The sequence below is a fragment of the Perissodus microlepis genome, chromosome 18, assembly GCF_051167445.1.
Source record: "Perissodus microlepis isolate ML-2025 ecotype Zambia chromosome 18, ASM5116744v1, whole genome shotgun sequence".
Classification (NCBI taxonomy): domain Eukaryota; kingdom Metazoa; phylum Chordata; class Actinopteri; order Cichliformes; family Cichlidae; genus Perissodus; species Perissodus microlepis.
This window is the reverse complement of record NC_140478.1, coordinates 8,484,943-8,494,140: the sequence shown is the minus strand read 5'-3', so window position 1 is coordinate 8,494,140 and position 9,198 is coordinate 8,484,943.

Genomic DNA, 9,198 nt, shown 5'->3' with positions numbered 1-9,198 from the left:
GAGACAGATGAACCCTCTACTATTGGCCACAGCATAATGTGGGGTCTATAGGCCATGATGGGGACAGCGGTATGGAGCTATACTGGGGTAATAGTTAAATAATAAATGAAGATGTGAGAAGTATGGCTTCCTGCATATGGCGTTTGACACGATAGCCTACTTCATTACATTTCGTTATATTCCATCTCATAGACTTTATATTTAAAATACACTATGTTATCTTACAAAACAACAGCTGTTCCATCTATTCAAGATCATTTAAAGAGTCAGGTTTAGCTCCAGGCTCATCACACTGCAGTAACCTTTCACTCAAATGTTTCAAAGGTAAGGTTTCCCAAAGCAGAAAAAGTTCTCTTGTGAGCTGTAAACAAAGCCCACTATATGGAATAGTTTGTGTACTTCACTGGAAACTAAGCTGATCAACATGGAGCTACTTTTGATTTATATTACATTTTTGAAACCAATTTTTCCTCAAAAGTTAACCATCTATTTAGATCAAGCCAGTCTAGCTGTAGTTCTTCCACGTTGGTGCTGGGTTGGTTCTTTGCGGAGCTGATGACTGCTCTCTCCAGCCATTAGCTGTATTTTTTTGGTTTGGTATAGTGGCTCCCTTTACCACTCACGCCAACGTCTGAACCCATCAGCATTCAGCCTACGCACAGTGCAAAGGTGATGCGCTGTTGACTTGATAAGCCAGATCTCCGTCAACAGCAGGGTGTAGCACTAAGGCCCAGCGCCATGCTGGGATCTTGAGAGGGCTGCACATGATTTAAAATGCATCCTGGTAGTCTTTGAATTGGTGGAATTCCCATAATCCTTTTCTTTCTCTGTACAGACACCAACTGGGGACCATAAATCTGCCTTAACCCAGCTGTTTCCCGGCTGTAGATATGAGAGTGACAGTCTCCTCATAAAGCCGAACTCTCAGGAAGAATATCATTTTTTAAATGTTGAAATTCTTTCACTACTTTTGGGTAGATTAATCATGACACTGGATTATACTTAAAAATATCACCAAAATGTTAAACTGACAGACAAATAAAACTAACTGGGTGTCAGTTTACAAGAAAAAAATAAATGCATGTAATCAAACACAGGTACCTTAAAATCGGCACATTTTATTTAGTATAATTCAATATGCACTCGTATTTGCTGTCCAACCTGGTTACGGCTACAAAAATCTATCTCAATAGGAACATTTGACCTTAATCTCCAAATTCACATTGGCCCTCAGCATCAATCAATTTTAAATCTGTACAACTCTCTGCCAAACCCTGAAACTTCAGGAGCAGTTCTTCTGCTACATTATAATAGAGCAGCATACCTCCTGAAGCCACGTCCTTGATGAGGCGCAGGAGATACTGACTTGGCGGAATAATGGAGTATCTTTTCATCTGAATGAAATTTACATCATCTATCACTTGTGAAGCAGAAAATACTCTGTTATCTGCAGAAAGAAAAATTCCTCTTGCATATTGCCAGAGTGACCTTCCACTTTATTTTCCTACATCAGTGTGAACTTACCGATGCATGGGAGTGGAAAACTTTTCTATCTCGTTTCTGGCAAAGGAAACAATGTTCACTAATACAGGGCAAATTGTCCTAAGGCGTAGGAATAACATCTTTGAATGATGAAATTGAGCACGGTTCCCTTTGGCAGGCAAATTCCCTTAGATCCTTGCATCTTACCAGGCATGTAGGGGAAGGTTTTGTGGGTGTGGGTGTCTCTGTGTGTGTCTGTGTTTCCCTGAGGGCTGATGGGAGGCTTGCGTGTGCATATGTACGCTTGCTGTAGGTGGTTACATATGTATGTGTGTGTGGTTTAAATGAAAGGCAGCTTATGCAAATTAGCTCATGTGACCAACTCATGGGACAAGCGACAGTCTCATGCGGAGTTTTAATGCGCTGCTCTACCAGTGTTTTACCCAGGACTAACAAGGCACGGCGCGCCATCAGGGGCTGAGGAGCGGTGTTCACAAGCTAGACAAGTCCACTGGTTTCATGCGGGCCGACACAGAGGGCCCCGCTGAGCATGGGGATGAGGTGCGGCGGGAAGAATTAGCAGCAGTCAAATCTGTGGCCCACTTCTTTCCTTTGGGGACTTGATGACAACCCAAGTGCGTGACACACTGGCATGGCAGTCTGCTGTTTGTGTGGATTGTCAGGGGGGATAACAAACAAGCGGGATGGGGGGCGTCTACTTCTCCTCTCCTGGCTTGTCAGTCATTTCTCATCCCTAGGACAGCGAAGGTGGCGTGCCTCCAAAGCCTGGCCTACTTTCTCGCTCTCCGACAAAATGGAAATGGGCTCAACTTATTTCTTTGCGAGTGTATGTCGGGATTTAATTAACATCACAGTCGTTATCATAAAACAGCGCTCTGTCTATATCTTACAGCAACGCAATCACACATCCTGCCTTCTGAGTGTGTGTGTGTGTGTGAGGGAGTGACAGAAACTGAGGGCTGAAATCCATAATTTAACCAAATGCCCACGAGCTTCACACAGCAACACTGATTTCAAGACACTCCTCTCAGGTCTCACATGAACAAGAGCTGCTGTGGGTGTTTCCTAACACACACACACACTCACACACACACATACAAACATGCTCAACCTACTACTGTATTTTTAATTGTTGTTCATGTTCTTCACTCCCCCAAACATATAGCAGCATACAGTTGGATGTTTTTGTAGCGTGACACTCTCCCTCTTTCTTTTCTCTTTCTGTGTGTTTGCCATGAGAGTATTTATAGCATATTCTGTCAGACAATGTGCTGCATTTGTGTGTATTCATTTGGAAATAATAACATTGACAACTGCTTGAGAGATGGAGGGGTTGCAAAAGGGAGAGGGACTCATTTTGAGCATGTACCCACTAACGAGCTGTATTGTGCTCCAGGCGATGTGTATGATAGCTTCAAGCCGCTGTGTTTGTGCATGTGTGTGTGTGTGTGTGTGCCTACTTATTGGCAGCTGAGGGATCTTAACAGTCTCTTATTTTCTCTAATTTTTATATGCTACTCTCCTGTTTTACTTTCTTCATGCTTCTTGTTTCCCATCCTTTCTTCCCATCTCTTCCTATCCCCCCTTTCCCTCCCTGTATCTCATCTCATCATTTTGTCCCTTTCCCCTCTCTTTCCTCTCTCTTCTTCTCTTTGTCTCCTCTCCTCCACCATTTTTCACACTCAGAGCAGGTTTTGTTCTATTACGGCCCAAAAAAATCTCTCATCCGTGCCATTGTTTAGAGTGTAATGCATTATCCATCTCCATTCCACTTTGTTCACTCCACTTCACTTCAAGTGGCTGCGGCTTACGAGCAACTCACGGTCACGCCGCACACGTGCACACACACGCATGTCGGCGTTCACACGTACACAAGCACGCAGTGCCACAATCCCATTAGTGTAAATATTTCAGCGGCGTCATAGCGTTCACCAGCGGCCTTGTCACCGCCTGCTCCCTGGGGACTCAGATCCTAGATCAGCCCGGCTTCTCCTCACCTTGTAAAATCACCACCAGGATGGGGAAAGCACTCAGCTGACCTCGGAGGATGAGTTCCCGCCATCATGCTCAGCATTCCCAGGAGTCCCCCACAGCCACCACCGCTGCTGTCATCTCGGGGGAAGAGCAGATAGAGGGGAAGGGGATAAAAAGAGGGCTGGAAGGAGGGGAAAGTGGAAGTATGCATAAGGTAGTCTGTGGGAGTGGGGGAGAGGGAATGAAAATAAGATGAGCAGAAGAGGGAGATACTGAGAGAGGCTGTGTGGGTGGGCTATGGGTTGCTGATTAGGCCCTTGGTTTAAAGTACTCAGCAGCTTACCCTGGATGCAGTGACACACACACACACACACACACACACACACACACACACACACACACACACACACACACACACACACACACACACACACACACACACACAATCTTTATAAGTCATTCAGTGTTACAAAGGCTTTAGAAGTGTACGGTGAGGGCAGTGCGCTGCGTTTAGGCATTCTGTTAGAAATCCTCTGCTCTCTGAGGTAGAATATTTCCCTTTTGTTCTGAAATTCATGGCTATGATAAATTTTATGGAAAGGTCCGCTGCATAATAGAGCTGCTGTGTATGGGTGTGTGTGTTTCTGTGTTTTATCTGCCTTTCTGTGCGTGTGTCCATCTGTGTGTGAAGAATCGAGCTGAATATGAAGAATCGTACAGATGTGTCCGGCAGAAATTCGTCTTTGTGTTTACCTGAGGCGCCAAAATCGCGTCACGGCGTGCAGGGCTCCTTCTGTGCCCGCGCTACACCATGCCTTAACTCCCATTTCGTCAGGGTCTGACCACTCGTTAGCTATACGGAGGCTGAAAATGTGAAAGGACAAACATATATACACACACACACACACACACACACACACACACACACACACACACGCGCGCGCACACACGCACACGCACACGCACACACACACGCTATGTCCTGGGAGTTATAACTCATGCATGATCACTAAATGGAAACATTTGTTATCTCCACAACAATACAGCCAGAGGAGCTAAATCTTTTATGGCTCCCTTAGCCCCCCCCCCAAACCCATACAACACCACCTCCCACCCGCTCAAAAGCCCACTAACATACACTGTGGCACACACACACACACACACACACACACACACACACACACACACAGATGCCACACGTTAGAGCTCACAGGTCATCCTCCTGTGAATAAACCCAAAGAGGATGCATCGAGGCATAAACAACCACACAACACCTCCTTCCTCAAACCTTCATCAAATATTAAGCTCACGATGGGTGTGCTCACACCTGCATTAACACACACACAGAAACACACGGAGACACACATAGGGGGGACACACGCCTTGCTAAACCTTACAGTTATGAAACATTAACACAAATACATCCCTCTTGTCTTACTATAAAACATTTATGTTCTTTTTCAGACTGATACATGCTCTCCATGCTCATCCACTATTCACATGGACTAAACATTCGCTCTGGGGGCTCGTCTGCCATCTTCCAACACAAATGTCTTGTTTGTTCCCCAATTTCTCTCATCTGCTTTTAGGTGAAAAACCTTGGTGTTCTGACCTACATAAGAGACTCGCAGACCTTTCTGCTGTCACTCCATGCATCCAAGTAAAGGGATGCACTGGTGGTTTTAGTTTGGTAACTGCAAATGTTTGGAACTTTCATCACTGCTGACCGTTTATCTAAATGAGACTAAGTTTTCTGACCAAATCTTCCAGCCATCCACAGTGAGCATGTGGAGAACTGCAGTGTCTGGTGCATCTATATTTTTCAGACATAGGCTTCTGCTTGGTTCACAGCACTGTTACACTGCAAGCCCACTGGGCACTAGAGACTTCATTTCATTAGAATAACAACATCCATCTTAGCATTTCTGTGAGGCTCAAAAGCAGTGCAGTGCTTTGCATGGTGCTAATGCCAGCATCATAACATGTTTCCAGTTACAATGATAACATATTTTCTTTCTTTTCTCACTTAACAGGGATAATGCAGGTTTACATAGTTCACATGGTTCTAATAAAGAGCATGAAACCGATGTGTTGCACAGACAGTTTATAGCTAATGCTAATTTCCAAATCTTGTCCCTAGTAAGGTTTTTGCATCCACAATACACAAATACAATTTTACATCATTATATAAAACCACAACACACAGAAGATAGAAAACTATAATAAAAACCCATTAAGTTGAAGAAAAAAGAGAAAAAAGCTAAATAAAACACATAAAAAGATATATTTATTAAAACATGATGCATTCATTATTAATATCTATTAAATTATAGTATAATTAAGTAAAATGGAAAATATCATACAATGTTACCTGAGTGGGCATGCAGTGTAAATGTGTTAATGTTGAGATTTGAACTATGGATCTAGAATTATTCCTAAAAACAACAACAACAACAAAAAACCAACCTCCTCTAGTTCTGCACTCCCTAAGTTTTAATTCTTCAAGTGAATCACGTTTTCTAAAAGAGACACACATAGAAACAGCCTTTCCCCCCAAATTCTGTTATATCTCAGCCACTGATGGACATCATTCAAATGTGCTATTAGGGTTGTTGGATCCTTAGTAGAAGACTTAGCTGGTACATATTTAACTACATCTGCACAAAGATGGCAGCCAGCCTATCGGCAACTGGCAGTCAGACTATTGACAAACACACTGAAAAGCAGTGGGCCAGGGATTAGTCCTTGAGGAATACCCATTTTACCCATTTTACAGCAAAGATGATTTTTCTTGGTCGACCCTGACATAGTGCTCCCCATATTACTGCCGTTGTCATTTCCATCAATTTTGGAAACATTTTAATTTGAAACCAAGTTGTTTTGGTGTTGTTTGGTCGAGGATGACGCCATTAATAGAAATCATTTGGGAAACTTGAGTATCCTTGAAATGTTGTTCCACATCCTGATATATTATAAATACAAATACAACATAACTTACAAAAAATTCAATTCAATTTTATGTATAAAGCCTCAAATCACAGCAACAGTCGCCTCAAGACACTTTATATTGTAAGGTAGACCCTACAATAATACATAAAGAGAAAAACCCAACAATCACATGACCCCCTATGAGCAAGCACTTTGGCGACAGTGGGAAGGAAAAACTCCCTTTTAACAGGAAGAAACCTCTGGCAGAACCAGGCTCAGAGAGGGGCGGGGCCATCTGCTGCGACCGGTTGGGGTGAGAGAAGGAAGACGGGATAAAACACATGCTGTGGAAGAGAGACGGAGATTAATAACAAGTATGATTCAGTGCAGAGAGCTCTTTTAACACATAGTAAGTGCGAAAGGTGACTGAAGAAGAAATATTCAAAATCTCACCTCCTGATGACCTGCTGATGATGACGGTCACCACCAATGGTCTTCTTGGCATCGTGAATCAAAATTTAATTCAAGTGCACTAGATGTCTCTTATAGTTCAGTATGGTGGACCAACATTCTGCTGATATTGGGATCCCTATACGCACAGTTGCTCGTGTTAAAGTTGCTCGTCTCTTTAATTCAACAAACAGTTTGACCTGTGAGAAGGGCTAAGGCCTTGTAATGTTTGGAAGATTTTGAATTCTAAATATAGGCACAGCCTTGAAGATGCTTCACAAAACATTTTTAGAATATTCAGAAATAAAAGGTTGACCACATTGTGTTTGTGGTGACTTACCTATTACAATCTGTAGAGGTAAGCCTTGGTGAGAGGAATTTGATCTGAAATGAATGGCAAACAACAGCTGTCTCAAAGCTACAAAATTAAATTATAATCGTATGGTAAACTCTGTGAAACGATCAGCAGGAACACAAAGCGCTGTATGCACAATTTGTAGTTGGTGGGCTTAAGCTTTCAAGATCCAGTGTGGACTGCTGTCACTTTATAGCGAGCTCAAAATGGAGAAACTATTGTGTTCAGATTAAAATCATATAGCGGTTGTAAAGACACTCACACTCAGAAAAGAAGCACAAAGCGGTACCGTGAAGAATAGCCGGGCGGAGAATGGAGAGAAAGGAGAGGGGCTGAATTAGCCCTTGGACACACACTCGCAAACACTTTCTCTCTCACACACACAAACTAAATCATCATTGGAAAATCATTAGAAATCTGGCGAAGTAGAGGGGCACAGATTGAGGGACAAACCCCCCATTCAAAGGCACACAAAGACAGGCCTGCGCACACACAGCAACACACTCACAGAGAGGCAGCCGGGTGGAAGGGAAGCAGGGCGGTTCCAGCGACACACTGTCACGCACACACACACACACAGACACACACAGCTCCAGCCTCACAAACAACCCTCCATACTTCCCACCCCGTCCGCCTGCCCGCCCACCTCCGTCGACATTTATTGCTCCTTCTGTGTGAATATCTTCGAGTTTCATTCTCATGTTAGCTATTGTGTGTGTGTGTGTGTGTGTGTGACACTGTGTGCATGTGCTCGTGTGTGTGTCTATGGGTTTGTCCCTGTGAATGAGGGCTCCATTAGTGATTCATTTGTGTGTAGTTAACCATTGTGGAGAGAAGGCAACATTTTATTCGTCTGAACCCAACCCTGACCATATGGCTGCACCTTCCCCTGCTCGCTTCTCTTTCCTCCCCTTCACGTCTCCTCTCAGATTGCCTCCTTCCCTGGTTCTCCCTCTGGACTTTACACATTCCTCTTCCCTTCCTCCTCCTCCTCCTTCACCCACAGTTCATCTGTTCAATCCATCTCATCTGTGCTTTTCTGCTTCAAAGTTGCCTCCCTGCCTCCTTCCTTTAGCTGACTTTTTGGAGAGCCATCTTGCTGCATGTGTGTATGTGTGCGTGTGTTCTAGGTCGATGGGGACAGGCCTCTTTGGCTGTCAGCTACAATCAGCCCTCACGTGTGCCAGTAATGTTGTGTATTGTCCGAACACATCACTAGAGGAGCATCTGAGACGTCCATTAAAGTTCAAAGCAATTTATCACCATCTCCCTCCTCCTCCTCCTCACCGCATCCTCTCCCATCATCCCTCACTGCCTCCTCCTTCTCTCCATGCTGTCACTATCTCCTCCTTCTCTTCTCCTCCTCCTTCCAGTCTCATCCCTCCGTTTCCATCCATCACATCCATTCGCTCCTTCCTCTTTTGCTCAAATTAAAATTCAAATGGGATTAATCGGTATGGTTTTAATTCGCTGGCTGAAGCAGGTTGTGCAAGGTGTAACGTGGAAAGAGAAATATTGCACAGCGACGCTCCCTCTCTCTCTCTTTTCTGTTCCATCTTGTAAAGTGTCTGTCTCTCTGCCTCCGTCTGTCACAATCGCTAATGCGCGATGCCCTTGACATCTTGAGTGTGATTTGTGACAAGTTGAGGCTCCTGAAGGCTTTGAGCGTGTGCGTCCAAATGTGTGTGTGTGTTTCCAGTGTGACAGGAGCCACCCTGGAGTATGATAACTGTAGACGGCGAGTTTAAATATTAAACTGGCCTTAACAAGTGACAGCTCTCTAACACCCGTTCAACATGCATGCTCTGTTTCTCAAACACTCGCCCACACGTGTTCCAGCCGTGACAGTAAGTAGCTTTCCTCAGCAAACATGCCTGTGTGGACGTGCAAGTGCAAATTATATACGTGCCTCTCTATCTGCCCGTGTGTGTGTGTGTGTGTGTAAGTGCATATGCGACACAAGGTTGGATTTGGATTTGTTTTTAATC